This window comes from Artemia sp. Qi Xiang Cuo, chromosome 6 (genome assembly GCF_049724085.1).
Source record: "Artemia sp. Qi Xiang Cuo chromosome 6, ASM4972408v1, whole genome shotgun sequence".
Taxonomy (NCBI): domain Eukaryota; kingdom Metazoa; phylum Arthropoda; class Branchiopoda; order Anostraca; family Artemiidae; genus Artemia; species Artemia sp. Qi Xiang Cuo.
Genome location: NC_142799.1, coordinates 48,909,093 through 48,928,116, shown reverse-complemented (window position 1 = coordinate 48,928,116; position 19,024 = coordinate 48,909,093). Strand labels below are relative to the sequence as shown.

At 36.0% G+C, this 19,024-nt stretch overlaps 1 protein-coding gene across 3 annotated transcripts in view; it reads left to right on the top strand.

Moving 5' to 3' along the window:
- Positions 1–7,274: 7,274 nt before the first annotated feature.
- The window catches only part of LOC148951318 (general transcription factor IIH subunit 2-like), a 67,797-nt gene continuing 56,047 nt past the window's right edge, over positions 7,275–19,024 (top strand). Inside the window, exon 1 of one of the 3 annotated variants that reach the window (XM_089090803.1) lies at positions 7,275–7,430. The gene's annotated coding sequence lies outside the window, so the exon portion shown is untranslated. Of the gene's footprint in view, positions 7,431–12,358; positions 12,419–19,024 lie in introns of those variants that run through there. The other 2 variants (XM_089090801.1, XM_089090802.1) reach the window with 2 other exon arrangements.

The window sequence follows — 19,024 nt, the reverse complement described above, 5'->3', positions numbered from 1 at the left end:
AAATGTAGGGCAACTAGGCCCCCTCCCATGCTCATTTTTTCCCAAAGTCACCCGATCAAAATTTTGTGATAGCCATTTTGTTCAGCAAGGTCAAAAAATACAATAACTATGCCTTTGAGGATGACTTAATCACCCACAGTCCCCGGGCGAAGGCCTGCAAGTTATGAACTTTGCCCAATATTTACATATAGTATTGGTTATTGGGAAGTATACAGAAGTTTTCAGGGGAGATTTTTTCTTGTATTTGGGGGGGGGTCAGGTATTAAGTGGGAGGACCTTTCCATGGAGGAAGCTTTCATTGGGGAAGGGACATTGCTATGAAGGGGGCGCCCCTTCATAGCAATTGTTGGTTTTTAATTAAATTAAAAACCAACAATTTTTTTTAACTGAAAGTAAGGAGTAATATCAAAACTTAAAACGAACAAAAATTATTACGTATATAATCGAGTTCGCCCCACAGTCGTTATTTCACTCGTTGCGCTAAAGTCTTTTTTTGTGTATTCATTTGTGCTGTTTATTGTAATTAGCAACTTTTATGAGTAAGGGGTCATTCTTAAAGGATCGAACAAAATTCGAACTTTAGCGTAAAGAGCGAGGTATTGACCTAGGGGTGAACTCCCTAATATATGTAATAAAAATATACGAATATAGAAGTTCGTTACTTAAGTTAATTTGTAAGTTAAGTCAGAACAAAATTTCGAGAAAGCCATTTAGCCAAAAAAAAAAAGCAAAATCAATACCCAAATTTTCTTTTGATTATTCATGTACGGTGAATCAAAATCAAAGCTACATTAATCCAAAAACGATCAGAAATTAAATAAAAAAACAAGTTTTTTAACTGAAAGTAAGGACCGATATCAAAACTTAAAACGAACAGAAATTATTCCGAATATGAAAGGGACTGTCCCCTCCTAAACGCCACGCTCTTTACGCTAAAGTTTGACTCTGTCTCACAACTTTATTTTTTAAAAGAATAAAAAACTTTAGCGTAAAGAGCTAGGCGTTGAGGAGGGGACAACCCCTTTTATATACGGAATAATTTCTGTTCGTTTTAAGTTTTAACTTCGCTCCTTACTTTCAGTTAAAAAAAAACTTCTCTTTTTTTATCTAATTAATGCAACAAGATCCGAAAACACTCAATGCTAATTTGACTGTTCAACATAGCACCATAATTACGTTAATTTCAATAAATTTTTCCGTCTGCGGTCCTAATCCTTGAGCTTCTGATCCTGTGAAATCTCTCGGTGTACCTAACTACAGCTGTGAAGCTGGCCATCCCTTGCCAAAATATCTTAAAATAAAAACACAAAAGAAGCTTCCCGTTTTGAGGGAATGCAGTGCTATACTATATTGATAAATAGCGAGACAAACATTATTTTTTTAAACTGACGCTTTTGACATTTTTTGTTTTTAATTTTCAATTCGAAAGGTTACAGCTTTAAAACTTGGGCTCACATTTCTAACTGGAAGATACTACTCACGAGGAGAAAGACCTAAAGAGCCATTTTTTGGGCAAGGTATCAGACTAGGAGATTCCCCAGAATAATTCAATTAAATAAAAACATGATATTGGGAATGTAGTCCTTACCTGAACTTATGTGAGACTTATCCATGGACAAATGTACGTTAAGAAAAACGGTGGAATTTCCCAGAGATTGGTCTGAAATATCCAGTTTTTTAACTTCCGCCTCTATCTCAACAGAAATTGGCACATATTAAGAAGAATATAGAAAAATCTAAATCAACTCATAACAGTACGGTTTTCTTTAGGGGGTGTATGGCTTGAGTCTGATAGACCTTTCCCATCCTGCGTACGACCCTCCCTGAATAGTACAAAGTATACGAAGCAAGTTAGAATATGTAGAAATAGTATCATATAAATATTGGCAACAGCTAGAAGGTTTTCAAAACTAAATTTCACTAGTGTCTGAATTTAGATAACACCGAACTCATTCATTATACGTTTTAGCTAATTTTCGATCCTTGCAATAGCCAAAACCAAAGTTTATTTTTTATTTCACCTTTTTTTATATAGCTTATTATAGAGATTCACTACCAATTCTTTGCTGTATAGGAAAATACTGTAAAGGAATTTTAAAAGGAAATTCTGTGATGGGAATGTTCTATCTAAGCATAATCAGAACTAGCCAATCAAATAAATCTTATTAATGAATAGGTGTGACGTTAGAATTATCTTATTGTAAATAGACCTCAAGATGAATGCAATAAATTTAATGAGATATCAAACAGTTCGTGGTAACGAACTGTAAGTAAGGAGCAATGCTGCTCAATAGTAACCTAAACTCTAAGAAACATAGTTTTTATAACAATAGATGCATCAAAGGAATAGAATTTTGATGATTATTCAAAATGTGTAAAACTCATCAAATTTAATGGTACCCATCAAAAGTTACGATCCTGAGAAAATTTGCCCGATTTTTGAAAAAGAGGGGAAACACCCCCAAAAAATCAAGTAATCTTAATGAAATTCAAACTATTATATTCACCACTAGAGAACCCTACTATGAAGGTTTCAAACTCATATGTACAATAATGTGGAATTTTTCATTTTTCATCTACTCAAAGGAATCGAATTTTGATGCTTATTCAAAATGTGTAAAATTCATCAAATTTAATGGTACCCATCAAAAGTTACGATCCTGAGAAAATTTGCCCAATTTTTGAAAAAGAGGGGAAACACCCCCAAAAAATCAAGTAATCTTAATGAAATTCAAACTATTATATTCACCACTAGAGAACCCTACTATGAAGGTTTCAAACTCATATGTACAATAATGTGGAATTTTTCATTTTTTTGCCAGAGGAAAGATCACGGATGCGTGTTTATTTGTGGTTTTTTTCCTAGTATTGATCGTATCGAACCAGTGATCGTAGAAGATCGGGAGAGGGCTCATTTGATCAAAAGTTCTAGTGCCATTTTTAAGTGATCAAAAATATTGGAGGGCAGCTAGCCCCCCTCCAAAGCTCATATTTTCCCCAGAGTCACCCGATTAAAATTTTGTAATAGCCATTTTTTTCAGCAAAGTCGAAAAATCTAATGACTATGTCTTTGAGGGTGATTTAACCCCTCACAGTACCCAGGGCAAGGGCTAGATGTCGTGAACGTTGCCCATTGTTTACGTATAGTATTAGTTATTGGGAAGTATAAAGAGGTTTTCCAGGGAGATTTTTCTGGTGAAGGGGGAGGGGTTGGTTACGTGGGAGGATATTTCCATTGAGGAATTTTTCATGGGGAAAGGAGTTTTACATGGAGGGAGAGCCGGATTTCCCAGCAATATTTATAAAAAAACGATCAGAAATTAAATAAAAAAAAAATTCAACTGAAAGTAAGGAGCAACGTGAAACTTAACACGAACAGAAATTATTATGTATACAAAGGGATCCACCGCCTCCTCAATACGTCGCTCTTTACGCTAAATTTTTATTAGTACTTTTAAAAGAGCTTTTAATTCTAATTAAACGGCCTTGTTGATTCAGGAGTCATTCTTAAGGAATTGGGACAAAATTCGAACTTTAACATAAAGAGCGAGTTATTGAGGAGGCGGCGAATCCCTTCATGTAGGCCTACGTAATAATTTACGTTCGTCATAAGTTTAAACGTAGGTCCTTACTTTCAGTTGAAAAAACTTGTTTTTTTTATTAATATATTTTAGGAGCTTTCTTCGTTTCTATAAGTCATTAAGTAAAAATGAAAAAAAGTTTTTTTTTTAAATGAAAGTAAGGAGCGACATTAAAAATTAAAACGAACAGAAATTATCCCGTATATGAAAGGGGCAGTCCCTCCTCAACGCCTCGCTCTTTATTCTAAAGTTTTTTATTGTTTTAAAAAATAGAGTTGTGAGAAAGAGTGAAACTTTAGCGTAAAGAGTGAGGCGTTGAGGAGGGGACAGCTCCTTTCATATACGGAATAATTTCTGTTCGTTTTAAGTTTTAATGTCGCTCCTTACTTTCAGTTAAAAAAAAATGTTTTTTTTTATTTAGTTTCTGAATGTTTTTGAATTAATGCAGCTTTGATTTTGGCTCACCGTACATGAATAATTAAAGCAAAATTTGCATGTTATTTTTACTTTTTCCGCGATTTTTCGCACGATACGACAGATACGATACGATCGAATTTTTTTCGAATCACAAACCCCTGAATCACAAAGGCCGTTTAATTAGAATAGATAGCTCTTTTGAAAGTACTAGAAAAAAAACTTTAGCTTAAAGAGCGAGGCATTGACCAGAGGGTGCATCACCTCGTATGCATAATAATTTCTGTTCGATTTAAGTTTTAATGCTGCTCCTTACTTTCAGTTGAAAAAACTTGTTTTTTATTTAATTTCTGATCGTTTTTTAAAAAAATGCTGGGAAATATGGGAAATCCTCCATGGAAAGATCTTCCCACGTAACCCCATTCTCTGATCCCCCCCCACCAGAAAAAATCCCTCCTGAAAACGTCTGTATACTTTCCAATAACCAATAATATATGGAATGGGGAAAGTTCATAACTTGCAGCCCTTCCCTCGGGAATTGTCGGGGATAAAGCCATCCTCAAAGACATATTTATTAAATTTTCGACAATGCTGAAGAAAATGGCTATCTCAAAATTTTGATCAGGTGACTTCGGGAAAAAATGAGCGTGGGAGGGGGCCTAGTTGCCCTTCAACTTTTTTGGTCACTTAAAAAGGGCACTAGAACTTTTAATTTCAGTTCAAATGAGCCCTCTCACGACCTTTAGGATCACTGGATCAATACGATCATTCCTGGAAAAAAAAACTAAAATAAACACGCATCCGTGATCTTTCTTTTAGCAAAAAATACAGAGTTCTACATTTTCGAAGATAGGAGCTTGAAACCTCTACAGTAGGGTTTTCTGATACGTTGAATCTGATGGTGTGACTTTCATTAAGTCTATCGCTTTTAGGGGGTGTTTATTCCTTTTTTCTTTAAATAAGCTAAATTTTTTTCAGGCTCGTAACTTTTGATGGGAAGGTTAAACTTGATGAAACTTAAATATTTGAAAACAGCATAAAAATCAGATTCTTTTGATGTATCCACTGGCATCAAAATTCCGTTTTTTAGAGTTTCGGTTACTATTGAACCGGGTAGCTCCTTACTTACAGCTCTTTATCACGAACTGTTTGAAAACTCAAAAGGTTCAACTATAGGTTTTGGATTATCAGAAAGTCAATGAACAAATTAAAAAATATCGATATATTTTGATGTTGTGATGAAATATAGCCGAAAATTTTAAATATAGAATAAATATTTTACAATTTAGTAGAAGATAGAGCTAAAACACCTAGTAGCTTGAAGAATAAATGTATTTGTGCATTGTAACTTTGCTGAGTAGCACTCTAGCCGCTTCTCTTCAAAGTAATGACGCCCAGAGTTGGTTTGACCACGGATCTATTTGTTTTTCGTAGATTTATTGTTTTATCTTCAGAGATTGTGCTTATGCTGGTATTGGCTACTATTTTGTCAGGAATTTTTTTTCTTTTCAATAGTTTTGCCATGAATGTTTTTTCGTGGTTCCTTAGCAAACCTCTGTGATTGCTGAATCGCTAGCCACAAAATAACCATTTCTGGAAATCCAAAATATAGAAAAATGACAAAAACTATTTTCTTATGACAATTAGAATTGTAAACTAATAATAATAATAAAAAAAATTTGCAAGTAGTGGGTGCCGCAAATTCTAAATTACTCTGTTGATGTTGAAATAAAAATATTTAACTAAATTTATACGGTTCTGAAACAGAATGATTTTACATGGACAAGTTTCCTTTCTTCGGATGGTATAATTTGATATCACAAACTTGCATATTTGCTTGTAGATCTACGCGGCTCACCTTCGAGACAATAGTGCTCATAATAATGTGATATAAAAGATCCGCATTTCTCGCAAGTTCTGACCTATATGTTTATGCCTTGAAGGAAAAGTCGTATTCTGAGCTTCACGAAAGTTAACACATAATTAACCTGGTAACTAAAATTATAGAACATAATTAATTATATTGCAAACATAGTGTCTCAAACATTTCGTTTGGGTATTAAAAATCGACGTTTTGTATATGGTCAAGGCAGCGGCAGGTCTAGCTGACATTGGTTGCATAATTCTTGAAAATTTCCTGTGATCACGTATTACTTTCCATAATTTAGCTGTTCGTGAACACTCAAAGAAGAGAGTGGAGGGTGAACAAAATTAAACAACAAGTAGAACACCAGGGAATTTTTTTCGTAAGACAGTGGACAGTTCCAAACTTTAAATGAATATTTCGACCCTATGTTCAAGGGCCGTCCTCAGCATAATACAAATGAATATATAAAAGAGAAACTTACATTAAAATACAAAATTTAAAACTAATTTTTGTTTAAACAGCTCAGGGGACCGAAAAAAATATTATATTACTATACCATGGCCCTTGACTATTCGGATATGGACCCCTCTTGCCCTTCCCCCTCCCAATAAAAATGCTTTAGATTCGCCCCTGGTTCACAGTCATATGTTTGTTTCAGCATTTTAATATCTATGGTATTACACTGTTCTCTAGTAATTCAGATCGCAAACTAAATGAATTTCATATATAAAATTTTTAATACCGGTTCTACTTATATGAAGTACTTGAGCGGCGAATAATACTAAAGAATCTATAAGCCATCATAAACTCAATAATGAAAGCGCCTCAAATCAAACAAGTTACACCCAAGTGATCACCATCAATTAGGGCTGATCAGAAAAATACACACTAGCCTTTATTCCTGGTCCAGGGAAAGTGGCGTACCCAGATATATATTAAATGGGGTATATGCATGATAAGTGAACCTTGTTCTTATTCTTGGACTGACAGAGGGGGACGATAAAGACCTAATTCCTCTCCTCATACGAATAATGCAATAAAACTTGCCAATCAGACATTTTTGCTCCCTATTGCCTATTGAATTTGAGAATTGCCAGAAAAAAGCCAAGACAGATAGTCCAAGTAATTGAGAGGCAAATGTTTAAATGGCTGGGGCACGGGTAAATGGCAGGAGTATGCATGACTCTCTTACTGGACACATATTTGTCAATCAAATTTGTTGTTAAATTTCTTTAAAAGATAACTAATAAGTAAAAAACTGATAACTGGGTACGTTTTTTACATTTTAAATGCTTTGACGATGGCACTTGTCTAGTCAAACTTTATGGGGTAAGTTTTTCTAACTCGAGTTTTGTTCTACCGTTTTTAACTCGAGTGCCAATCATGATGACATCTATTTTAGTCATAATTCTTACTCTCCTCATGTAGAAAAACTCAGAAGCTTCTAATTCCAAATCAAACCAAAAATTAAAATAATAATTACAAACAGGAAACCCCAACAAGTAGAAATAAAAGTGTAAATCTGTAGATAAATATTTACGATATTCCATAACCGAAGTAGAAACAAGGTGAGCCCACCATTCAATGCCTCTTCATGTTCTTTCAAAATAGGCCTAGCTTATAGGCCTAACAAATTTTTCACTTGCAAATTCAATTTAAAGCCCTTTAATAAACCCCAAAGTGACACACAGTTCCTTATTTTTAGCACAAAGAATGACTTAGGAAAAGTGGTTAAACATTCCAAACATCTATAAATCAGCTTTTTCCAAGGAGAGGGCTGTTCCTAGGAGGAGAGGTGCCCTAGAGGGGGGGGGGGGGGTGGTGGTGCAAACTTTAATCAGATTTTTTACCTTGATTTGTTTTTTTTTTGCTTATTACCTTAAATCACAGCTTGGAGTGAAATAAGGACTTTCGATCCTGTTGAATCACTCCTTATGATGACTGTTGTAGTTGGTTAAGTTCTGGTGGAAGATTCTGGTGCTTCCAGAATCTGAGTTATGTTTAAGTTATGTTATGTTTGAGTTAAAGAGAGGGACTATATTTCATTTTTCCCTAGACACAATCAATTCTTGGAACAGCTCTGCACAGGGTAGAGGAACCAATTTCTGGTGCACTAAACATTAACCTATATTTTCATGCCTTCTAATTAAGCCTACCATGTTTATTATCTGAGTTATTAACGTTTAATATGACTGAGTTCCACAGTTGGTAAAGTTCTACCAAATCATATTATTGAGTTAGGAATAAAGTGAATACACCATTCAATGCCTTTTTTTATGCTAACCAATTCAGGGTTAGGGTAGGTATATATAGGGTGGGGGGGGGCTGAAATTCATTTCCAATATAAATGATTATTATATTTGTAATCAGCATAAAAAAGGCATTGAATGGTGTATTCACTTTAGTCCTAACTCAATAATATGATTTGGTAGAACTTTACCCCACAGTTAACAGACTTTTATTGTTCAACATTTCAAAATCCAAAAACTAAATTCAAAGACTTGTAGTTCTACAGGCCTAATTCACAAATTTGATATGGCTATCAAGGATTTATGTTGTCCTGTGGTCTTTTACCTCAAAAATTAAATTTTTGATTGCATTTGGTCCTTTGAAACTGTCAGTGCAGTTTCTAAAATTAGCAGTTCTGAAAATAGAAACTAGACCACATTGCTCAAATCATAATGCTCAAGTTGTAACCACAATTCTTTTAAAATTTTGATCTTTTTAGGGGGTAAATTAGCCTAGGCCTAGTCTTTCTTACTTTTTTTCTCACAATTCTTTATAATTTTATATATTTTTGTCTCTATGTGTGTTATATAGCAATTTGTGAGTTTTTTGTATTATTCCTTAGGCTAGTAACAGCCTAACCAGGTATTCAGCAGGAATGCTTTGTTTTGCATGTAGTTTCCTTCTTAAAATAGATAAAAAAAAATTCACAAAAGATGTTTTTCAAAGAAAAGTAAAGAACTAAATTAAACCAAAGGTGAACAGAAATAAAATCGAATAATTTTTCAAGCATAAAACTACCATAAATGACAGTCAATAAATAAACCCAAAATGAACAGATATTACAACACACAACTAGGTCAAGCTTAAATCAAGCAGAAATTACCACAAAGAGGGATAGGGCTAATACCCCTTGTGCCTTCTAAATACCAGAACATAATTGCACTTAACTGAAAAAAAATATTCTGTGTTTTATTTTTTAGAACACCCTCACCCCCCCCCCCCCCCAAAAAAAAAAATCACAATCCTAACCAAGATGACAGTTTCAGAATGCTGAGTCTCTTCTCTTTACCAAACTTTTCAAGAAGTCTCTAAATTTAAACTGTATACCTGCAGAATAGAAGCTAGCACATCTTACCCCTATGCATAAAGTTGGTAATGGAGATGAGACAGTTAACTACAGACCAATCAGTATCACCTCTACTTGGGAAAAATACTTGAAAGCATAGTCAACTCAACAGTCATTCAATATCTGACTCAAAATAAGCTGTTGTCCCCATGCCAGCATGGTTTCTGTTCTGGTAGATCAGTTGAGACCAACCTTATTGATGCATATGAATATGTCCCTGAACTTATAGACAAGGGTTTAAAGGAGGTTCTTGAGCTGATCCTGTAAATTATATACTTATTTCCATTCTTTCAGTTTTTTCAAAGGTTTTTGAAAGACCCATGCAGCAGCAGCTACTCCAGTTTCTGGAGAAAAGAAAGGTTTCTTAATACTCATCAGTTTGGGTTTAGACCAGGACACTCCACCCAAGATGCACTAATGGCTTTGAGTTTATGGATCAACAAAGTTCTGGATTCTGGCCTTCTACCTGCAGCAGTCCTGACTGATATCAGAAACACATTTGATAGTATGTACCACCCTAGTCTCCTTGGGAAACTGGAGCACATGGGAATAAGAGGTGAAACTCTGGATTGGTTCAGATTGTATTTGAGGGACTGCAGGATTTATTTGGGAGAATATCCAGGAAATAATGTATTGGTCAATTGCAGTGTTTCCCAAGGGTCAATATTAGGATCAGGAACAGTATTATGTATTAGGGCCAGGAACAGTATTATGTATTAGCATCAGGAACAATATTATGAATCAGGAACAGTAGTGGCACAACTGTTCCTGATTCATGTTATTAACCAGAGTAGCATATTAAACCAGACACACACGATTCTTCACTGCTGTAAGATATGTCACAATGAAGCTTCTTTTCAGCCTGTAGATGATGATGAGCTTGTGGATTTTGCAGATAATACCACACTAGGCTGCTGTGAAAGGGATAAAACAGCGCTCATTTCCAAGCGTATGACTGTTCTCAAGGAGACGTATCTCTGGATGGATTCTAACCAACTTGTGATTAATGTTGATAAATTTTGTGTTTTATTTTTTTGCTGGGTTGGAGGTGTCCATCCAAAGATATGTGGTATTGAAACATCCAGAGATTTGATCAGTTGGCCAGAAAAGTGTTTTGCAAAATACCAGGGAGTCCTGCTTGATGATAACCTGTCATTCCTGCATCATATTCAAGTGATAGAGCTGAAGATATCCCGGAATCTTGGAATAATAAAGAAACTAAAGAATACTTTGTCGCAGGAAACACTGGTCCTGCTATACAATGCTCTTATCAAACCCCATTTACAGTACTGTGCAATGATCTGGCAATCGACTTTTAAATCTCAGCTGCAGAAGCTCAATTCGATTCATAAGCAATCTTTGAAATTAATTGGAAAAAATGAAGAGTACTTGTCAATGGAGTTGCTGCATCATCAGTCATGCTTGACATTTGTGTTCAAGATTCTAGCTGGTGAACTCCTCTCTGCATTTAAAACATTATTTCGACCAATCTCAGACCAGCATAATGTAAATACCCAATCATCATCAAACCTGCAAATACCCTTCTCCCTGACTGTACAATTGGATTTTCCTCCAAATATAATGTGTACAATGTCATGGAACCTGTTACCAGAAAAGCTGAGAGGTAGGAGCTCTCTTGCATCATTTAAAAGAAGAGTAAAAATCATTTATTAGCATTGGAAAAGATTTGTTAAATTTTGGTAAAAAAAAGAGTTTTATATATTGTGTTAAACATAAATGGATAAAAATAAAGTTAAAACTTAGTTTTATTTTGGTATAACAATGAGGCAGTTTCCCCTGGGGCAAAGGGCAGGAGGATAATTGGTAGATATGTTGGGAAAATGAGAGGTAAGGTTGTTTCACAGAGTAGAAGCTGTGACCATGCTGAGTATTATGTTTAAAGGGTAGCAATTGAGGATCTTGGCATCCAGGAATGGACTGAGTATTGTTATTATGTGTAATTTATTTTTTGAATTGATAATAAACCCTGTTGAACTTGGTTTTCCAGTTGACATTATTTTGATGGACTTTGCTAAAGCATTTGATAAGGTATGCCACAGGCATCTACATTTTAAGCTTGAAGCTATTGGTATTTATAAAGAAATTATCGACTGGATGATGCTTTTCCTCAGTAATAGAAAACGAGCAGTTAAAGTGTTTGGGGATGATGGACAATCATTTCTCTTTAATGTTGTGGAAGTGATAAGTGGAGTACCTCAGAGCAAAGTCTTGGGCCCAACTTTATTTAATATTTTCATTAATGATGCACCTTGTAACATCAAAAATAAAATAAGTCTTTATGCAAATGATTCAAAGGTAATTGATTCAGTTGAAAGTTCAGGAAAAATAGAATCCATTCAAGCAGACTCATTTACTTGCTGGGCAGGGACTTGGAAGCTGAAGTTCACTGTCCAGAAATGCAAGGTTATCCAGTTTGGTAATAAATATTCAAGACACCAGCGCTCAATTGAGTAAATGGACAAAACAAAGCAACCTATTGTCAGTAGTCGTACTGAATATGATCTGGGTCTATTATTTGATGAACAGCTGAATTTGAGTTTGCAAGCCCAGACTGGGCAGCAAAGGCCAGTCAGACTCTTGGTATATTTAAGAGAACTTTCAGTAGTTGTTCACCATCAGTTATTTCAAAGCTCTATAAAGGTTTAATTTGACCTTAAGCTATCTAGAGTTTGGCATGTGCATTGCCAGCCTAATTAATCAATCTTACCAAGAAACTCTAGAAGCAGTTCAGAGGTGTACAACTAAAAGCATCTGAGGTTTCTATGACATTCCCTGCCCTGCCTGGCTTGAAAAATTGAATTTACCCTCACTGACTTGTTGCCAAAAGAGAGGGGATATGATTATGGCATTCAAGCTGCTCAACCATAAAGAACTTATCCTAATGTCTTTTAACCAGATGTCTCTTCAAGGACAAGAGAACATGATCAAAAACTTTTCAAAAAGCATGCCAACTCAAGGTTATGTAGCAAATTCTTTTCTAATCAGGTGGTGAATCTATGGAACTTGCTAGACCAGGTAATAGTCTGTTCTGCCAGTATTGAGTCATTCAAAACATCAGTTGACAAGGAATGGTGCAACAAGCCCTGGTGATTATTTTGGGACTCACCTGATCAGTCAGCACACAATCTTCACTGACCAGTGAATACAGGATCATCCTATTGCTGGCAAGTGCAAATTAAGGTAATTTAAGGTAAAGATTACTAAAAAGAACAAATCAGTATGGATTGACAGTTTAATATATAGCCTGCTGGTATTTATTCCTGAAAGTCTTTATGATTTTGGACTTAATAAGTTATAACAGAGAAAATATTTGAAATGTATTTATTTCCACTAAAGTGCAAACTATATCAGAAGTTCCAATGCAATATTCTGAGGCCTCACCTCTCCATGAAAGTTTTATTTTAATACTGTTAGCTTTAGCAATAGCAGCAGTAGTAGTGGGAACAGTGGCAGTAATAGTTGTGATAGCAGTAGTAGTATTCACATAGTGCCTTGGCATTTCCTTGACATAGTCCCCTGGACATTTCCTGAAAATTTCACTTTAATGTCCTTAGCCCTAGTAGTAGTATTACTACTAGTGGTAATAGTAGAATTATAATAGCAGTATACTTATAGTGCCTTTTGGCTGGTTCAACATCCCACTCAAAATGCAGTAAAAGTTTTAACTTAATGCTCTAAGCTATTCCTAGGATGTAGCTGTTATCCCCTTTTGATAACCTGAATCTTCATAGTGTGTTTCAATTTAGTTCAATATTGCTTGAAAGTTTCACACTAATGTCCATGGCTTCAGTTGGTGTAGTAGTAGTAGTAATAATAGCAGTTTTACTAGTTGTAGTAGTATACACATAGTGCCTTTTGGTTAGTTTAACATCCCCCTTGACATGCCCTGATAGTTTCAACTTAGTACCCTAAGCAGTTCCTGGGATATTACTGATGCACTCTTTTGACAACCTGTGCTCTCATAGTGTGTTTTGGGTTAGTTCAACATTCCCCTAAATTTTCTCTGAAAGTTTCACCTTAATATCCTTAGCCTCAGTACTAGTAGCAGTAGTATACGCATACTGGCATTCGGTTTGTCCAACATCCCTCTCAACAGTCCCTGAAACTTTCAACTTAATACTCTAAGCTGTTCCTGAGATATTGCTGATACTTTCTTTTGAGGACCTGTGCACACACAGTGTGTTTTAATTTAGATCAACATCCCCCTAAATCTTTTCCAGGAAAATTAACATTAATGCTCTTACCCTAACTTGAAGTAGTAGAGTAACTATAGAAGCAATAGTTGTAGCATGCACATAGTCCCTTTTGATTAATTCAACACACCCTCAACATATCCTGAATGTTTCAACTTAATACTATGAGCTGTTCCTGATATATTGCTGATACACCCTTTTGATATCATGTATGTACATTGTGTGTTTTGATTTGGTTTAAACTCACCCTAAACATTCCTTGAAAGTTTCACCTTAATACCATTAGCATCAGTAGTAGCAGCAATTGTAGAAATAGTAGTAGTAGTATGCATATAGTGCCTTTTGGTTAGTTCCACACCCCCCTCAGCATACCGTGAGAGTTTCAACTTAATACTCTAGGCTGCTCCTGAGATATTTCTGATACATCCTTTAGACAACCTGCATGCACAAAGTATGTTCTGATTTAGTTCAACATTCCCTGAAATTTTCACATTAATACCCCTAGCTTTAGAAGAAGTAGTAGCTGTATTAATAGTAATAGCAGTAGAAGGAGTGGCAGCATCTGCATGACACCTTTTAGTTAGTTCCCTGAAAGTTTTACCTTAATACCCTTAGCCTCAGTAGGAGTTGTAGTAATAGTAAGGCCCAGTGGCATTAATAGCACTCAGCTGCGTTGTTTGGGGGGGGGGGCAAAGAGGGCATTTGCCCCCATGATTTGGAGAGAAAAATAGTTAAGTAATCCATGCTCTTTGATTCTGGACGTGGGTCCCTCCCCCCCCCCCAATAAAAATGCTGGAGCTACACCCTTGGTAGCAAAAGTAGTAGCAGTATGAACATACTGCCTTTTGATTTTTTCAACATCCCGCTTAACATACTTTGAAAGTTTCAACTTATTTCACTAAGCAGCTCCTGAGACATTGCTGATAAAGTCCTTTTGACAACCTACAAGTGCCAGTTTTTTTTAGTTCAGTTTTTCCTGAAAATTTAGCCTTAATACCATTAGCTTTAGTATTAGTAGTAGCAGTATAGCTACTATTAATTAACATTAAATTTAACAAAAATTAACATTAATGCTCTTACCCTAACTTGAAGTAGTAGAGTAACTATAGAAGCAATAGTTGTAGCATGCACATAGTCCCTTTTGATTAATTCAACACACCCTCAACATATCCTGAATGTTTCAACTTAATACTATGAGCTGTTCCTGATATATTGCTGATACACCCTTTTGATATCATGTATGTACATTGTGTGTTTTGATTTGGTTTAAACTCACCCTAAACATTCCTTGAAAGTTTCACCTTAATACCATTAGCATCAGTAGTAGCAGCAATTGTAGAAATAGTAGTAGTAGTATGCATATAGTGCCTTTTGGTTAGTTCCACACCCCCCTCAGCATACCGTGAGAGTTTCAACTTAATACTCTAGGCTGCTCCTGAGATATTTCTGATACATCCTTTAGACAACCTGCATGCACAAAGTATGTTCTGATTTAGTTCAACATTCCCTGAAATTTTCACATTAATACCCCTAGCTTTAGAAGAAGTAGTAGCTGTATTAATAGTAATAGCAGTAGAAGGAGTGGCAGCATCTGCATGACACCTTTTAGTTAGTTCCCTGAAAGTTTTACCTTAATACCCTTAGCCTCAGTAGGAGTTGTAGTAATAGTAAGGCCCAGTGGCATTAATAGCACTCAGCTGCGTTGTTTGGGGGGGGGGGCAAAGAGGGCATTTGCCCCCATGATTTGGAGAGAAAAATAGTTATGTAATCCATGCTATTTGATTCTGGACGTGGGTCCCTCCCCCCCCCCCCCAATAAAAATGCTGGAGCTACACCCTTGGTAGCAAAAGTAGTAGCAGTATGAACATACTGCCTTTTGATTTTTTCAACATCCCGCTTAACATACTTTGAAAGTTTCAACTTATTTCACTAAGCAGCTCCTGAGACATTGCTGATAAAGTCCTTTTGACAACCTACAAGTGCCAGTTTTTTTTAGTTCAGTTTTTCCTGAAAATTTAGCCTTAATACCATTAGCTTTAGTATTAGTAGTAGCAGTATAGCAGCAGTTGAAGAAGTAGTATGTGCATAGTGCATTTTGGTTAGTCCAACATCCCCCAAATCATGGCTGCAAGTTTCAACTTATTTATTCTAAGCTGCTTCTTAGATAATGCTCCAAAAAGATTTTGACCCTGTTTTTAGCTCCATTTTTGTGAAAAAAAATCTTTACAAATTTCTTCTTGTTCATTGCATTCCCCATTGTCCAAGGGCATAAGGATATAAGTTTTAAACCAGCATGAGAAACAATCAATGTCCTTTTTGGGGCTTCATTTCTAGGGCCCACGACATTGAATTGTTTTTTTTTACATTAGGGTCCCCTTGGCTCAGAGACTTGTGGTTTTATGTTTTTATCTGCTCAGAAAAAAAGTTGATAACTAACCTATTGCTTGGACCTGTTTCAGGGAGCCTATACTTGCTTTTTCTATTTTCCCCATTGCATTAGTGTCAGGGGCGTCATTTAGGGGGGGGGGTCTGGCTGGGGCTATAGCCCCACCCTGGTTTTAGGAGGTGGCCTAAACTAGCTGTCACAATTTCTGTCAATTTGATTTAAACTGTTAAAAAACAAATTGAGTAAAAGTGTTCTCAATTAAAACAAATCCGTTTCTAATATAGCTCTACTTAACAACAATATACAGTGGGCGTCATTGCCAAACATATTTGTTTATTATTCCTATTTCGTATATTGCAACACATTTTTATTGCCTTGTTGCTACAGCCATGGAGACCAACTATCATTTCAATCAAGTATCTGAACCAAGATTCTGGAGTTGTGGTCCCCTCTACAAGGCTTTATCCAGGGGAGGATAGGCGTTTGGACCCCCCCCCCCTCCCGAAATGTTTGTATGACTCGTAAAAACGTAATTAAAATGATTAAACAAATTTTTGTGTGTTTTTTAATTTTTTTTTTTGTGTGTAACCCCCCCCCCCCCCCCCAAAAAAAAAGAAATCCTTGTTTAAAACACCCTCCAAAAAAATGTCCTGGATACAGCCGTGTCCCTCTATGTATGCATATTACGTACTCTATATGTCTTTGAGTCTGTTTGTGAATCTGTTCTGAATCATTTCTGAGTCGTGTGTGACTCAGGTCTTCTCTGTTTCTGGTCTTTATAAAACACTATTTTGTACAACGGCGGACTTTTTGTGCTCTTAGCAGCCATAGACGTATTATAGGCAGCGCAATAGCGCTGCCTAAGTAAAGAACAATTTTGGCACAATGTATTATTATTATTTTTTTTTTTTTTGGTTTCTTGGTCTTAGACCAGGGCACTTCTTATCGAAGGAGTTGTCGAAAGGGGCTTCGAAAGGGGCTTATTCGATAGGAAATTGGAATGGCTTGTGCCCTTTTTAATAGTCAAAAACGACTGAAAGGAAACTAACACAACATCCACGCCCATAGATGCCCCTAACGGATTGACTCAAAACTTTTCGATAGCCATTTTGTTCAACATAGCTGATTTCCACATAGAATTATGTTTTTGAGGAGGATACTCCCCCACAGCCCTCAGGGCAAGGGTTGTAAGTTATGCCCTGGGGGCAAATAAGGCTTTAATAGACATCATTGTTGTAGAAACTTCAAAAAAGGCTCGTTTGATTGGAAATTCAAAGGGCTAGTGCCCTTTTTAATAGTCGAAAGTGATTGGAAGGCAACTACCACCCCTTCCACGCCCTGAAAAAAATACAAATGAATCTGCATTGTCAGTTTAATATACACATACTGATATTTAGTAATCCAAATGTTAATATTATTTGATTTATTAAAGTTATAAAAGTAAAAACATTTATATTTTTTTAAGTAAAGTGCAAATTATGTTCTGACCTTGGGAAGGCATAAGGGTTTTGAGCCCTGCTCATTTTAATTTCTGCTCGTTTTGAGTTTGACTCGGTTATTTATAGTAAATTCTGATCGTTTTGGGTTTCATTTATTTATCGATGCTGATTTGTGGTAGTTTCACGCTTGGTAGATTATTTGATTTTATTTTTGCTCATTTTTGGTTTAATGGTGTTCTTTACTTTTCTTTGAAAAACTTATTTTGTGGAAAAAAGTCTTTTTTGATTAATTATTGTTAATATACACCAGACCATATGGGATTTTGCAAATTCTTTGTGGTTTTCTTCTTTGCCTCCAGTCAACACGTTAAATTTGAAATTTAGTTTCATTCGAAATGGTTATTTAAGGAATTTTGTTTCTGGAATTGTCTGGAAATTTACCGTCTTGAATATTGAAAAAAATCAAAGTAGGAACCATTAATTCTTTTTAGATTTCAGGAAAGATAAGAAAGACAAGAAAAATATATCATAGGCAGCGCGATAGCGCTGCTTAAGTAAAGAACGACGTGGGCACAATGTATTTTTTTTTTCCTCCATACCCAGGCACTGTATCAAAGGAGTTGTCATAGAAACTTCGAAAAGGGCTCATTCAAATGGAAATTGGAGTGGCTAGTAACCTTTTGAATAGACGAAAGTGATTGGAGAGTAACTAGCCCCCCCCACGCCCATTATTCCACACCACACCTCCAATCAAAATTTCGAGATATGACTATTGTTCGGTGTACTTAATTTACTGATTGCAAATTTCTTTTTGACGAGTGAACTCCCCTACATCCCTCAGGGCACGGGTTGGAAGCTATGCCCTGGGGGCATATAAGAACGTTGTTGGCACAATGTATCATTTATTGTTTTTTTCCTTTAGAGCAGGGCACTTCGCATCAAAGAAGTTGTCATAGAAACTTCGAAAAGGACTTATTCAATTGGAAATTGTAGTGGCTTGTGCCCTTTGTAATAGTCGAAAGTGACTGGAAGGCGACTAACACCCCTTCCACGCCCACCGTTTCCCGAAACACATCCAATCGAAATTTTTAGATAGTCATTTTGTTCAGCGTATTTGATTTCCAGAAAGAAATTATGTTTTTGAGGACAGTCATTATTTTTTTTATAGAAATTATTTTATTGAGGAGGAGACTCCCCCACAGCCTTCAGGGCAAGGGTTGTAAGTTATGCCCTGGGGGCATATAAGGTTTTTATAGAAGGTGTTGTCGTAGAAACTTCAGAAAACGCTCATTCGATTGGAAATTCAAAGAGCTAGTGCCCTTTTTAATAGTCGAAGGTGATTGAAGGGCAACTAACCCCCCCCACTTCTATCATTCTCCCAAACACATCCAATAAAAATTTTGAGATAGCTATTTTGTTCAGCATAGTTGATTTCCAGATAGAAAATATGTTTTTGAGGAGGACACTCCCCCACAACCTTCGGGGCGAGAGTTTTAAGTTATGCCCTGGGGGAATATAAGAACGATGTTGGCACAATGTATCATTTATTATTTTTTCCATTAGAGCAGGGCACTTCGTAACGAAGAAGTTGTCGTAGAAACTTCGAAAAGGACTCATTCAATTGGAAATTCAAGTGGCTTGTGCGCTTTTTAATAGTCGAAAGTGATTGGAAGGCAACTAACAGCCCTTCCACGCCCACCATTTCCCGAAACACGTCCAATCAAAATTTTGAGATAGCCTTTTTGTTGAGCATAGTTGATGTCCAGAT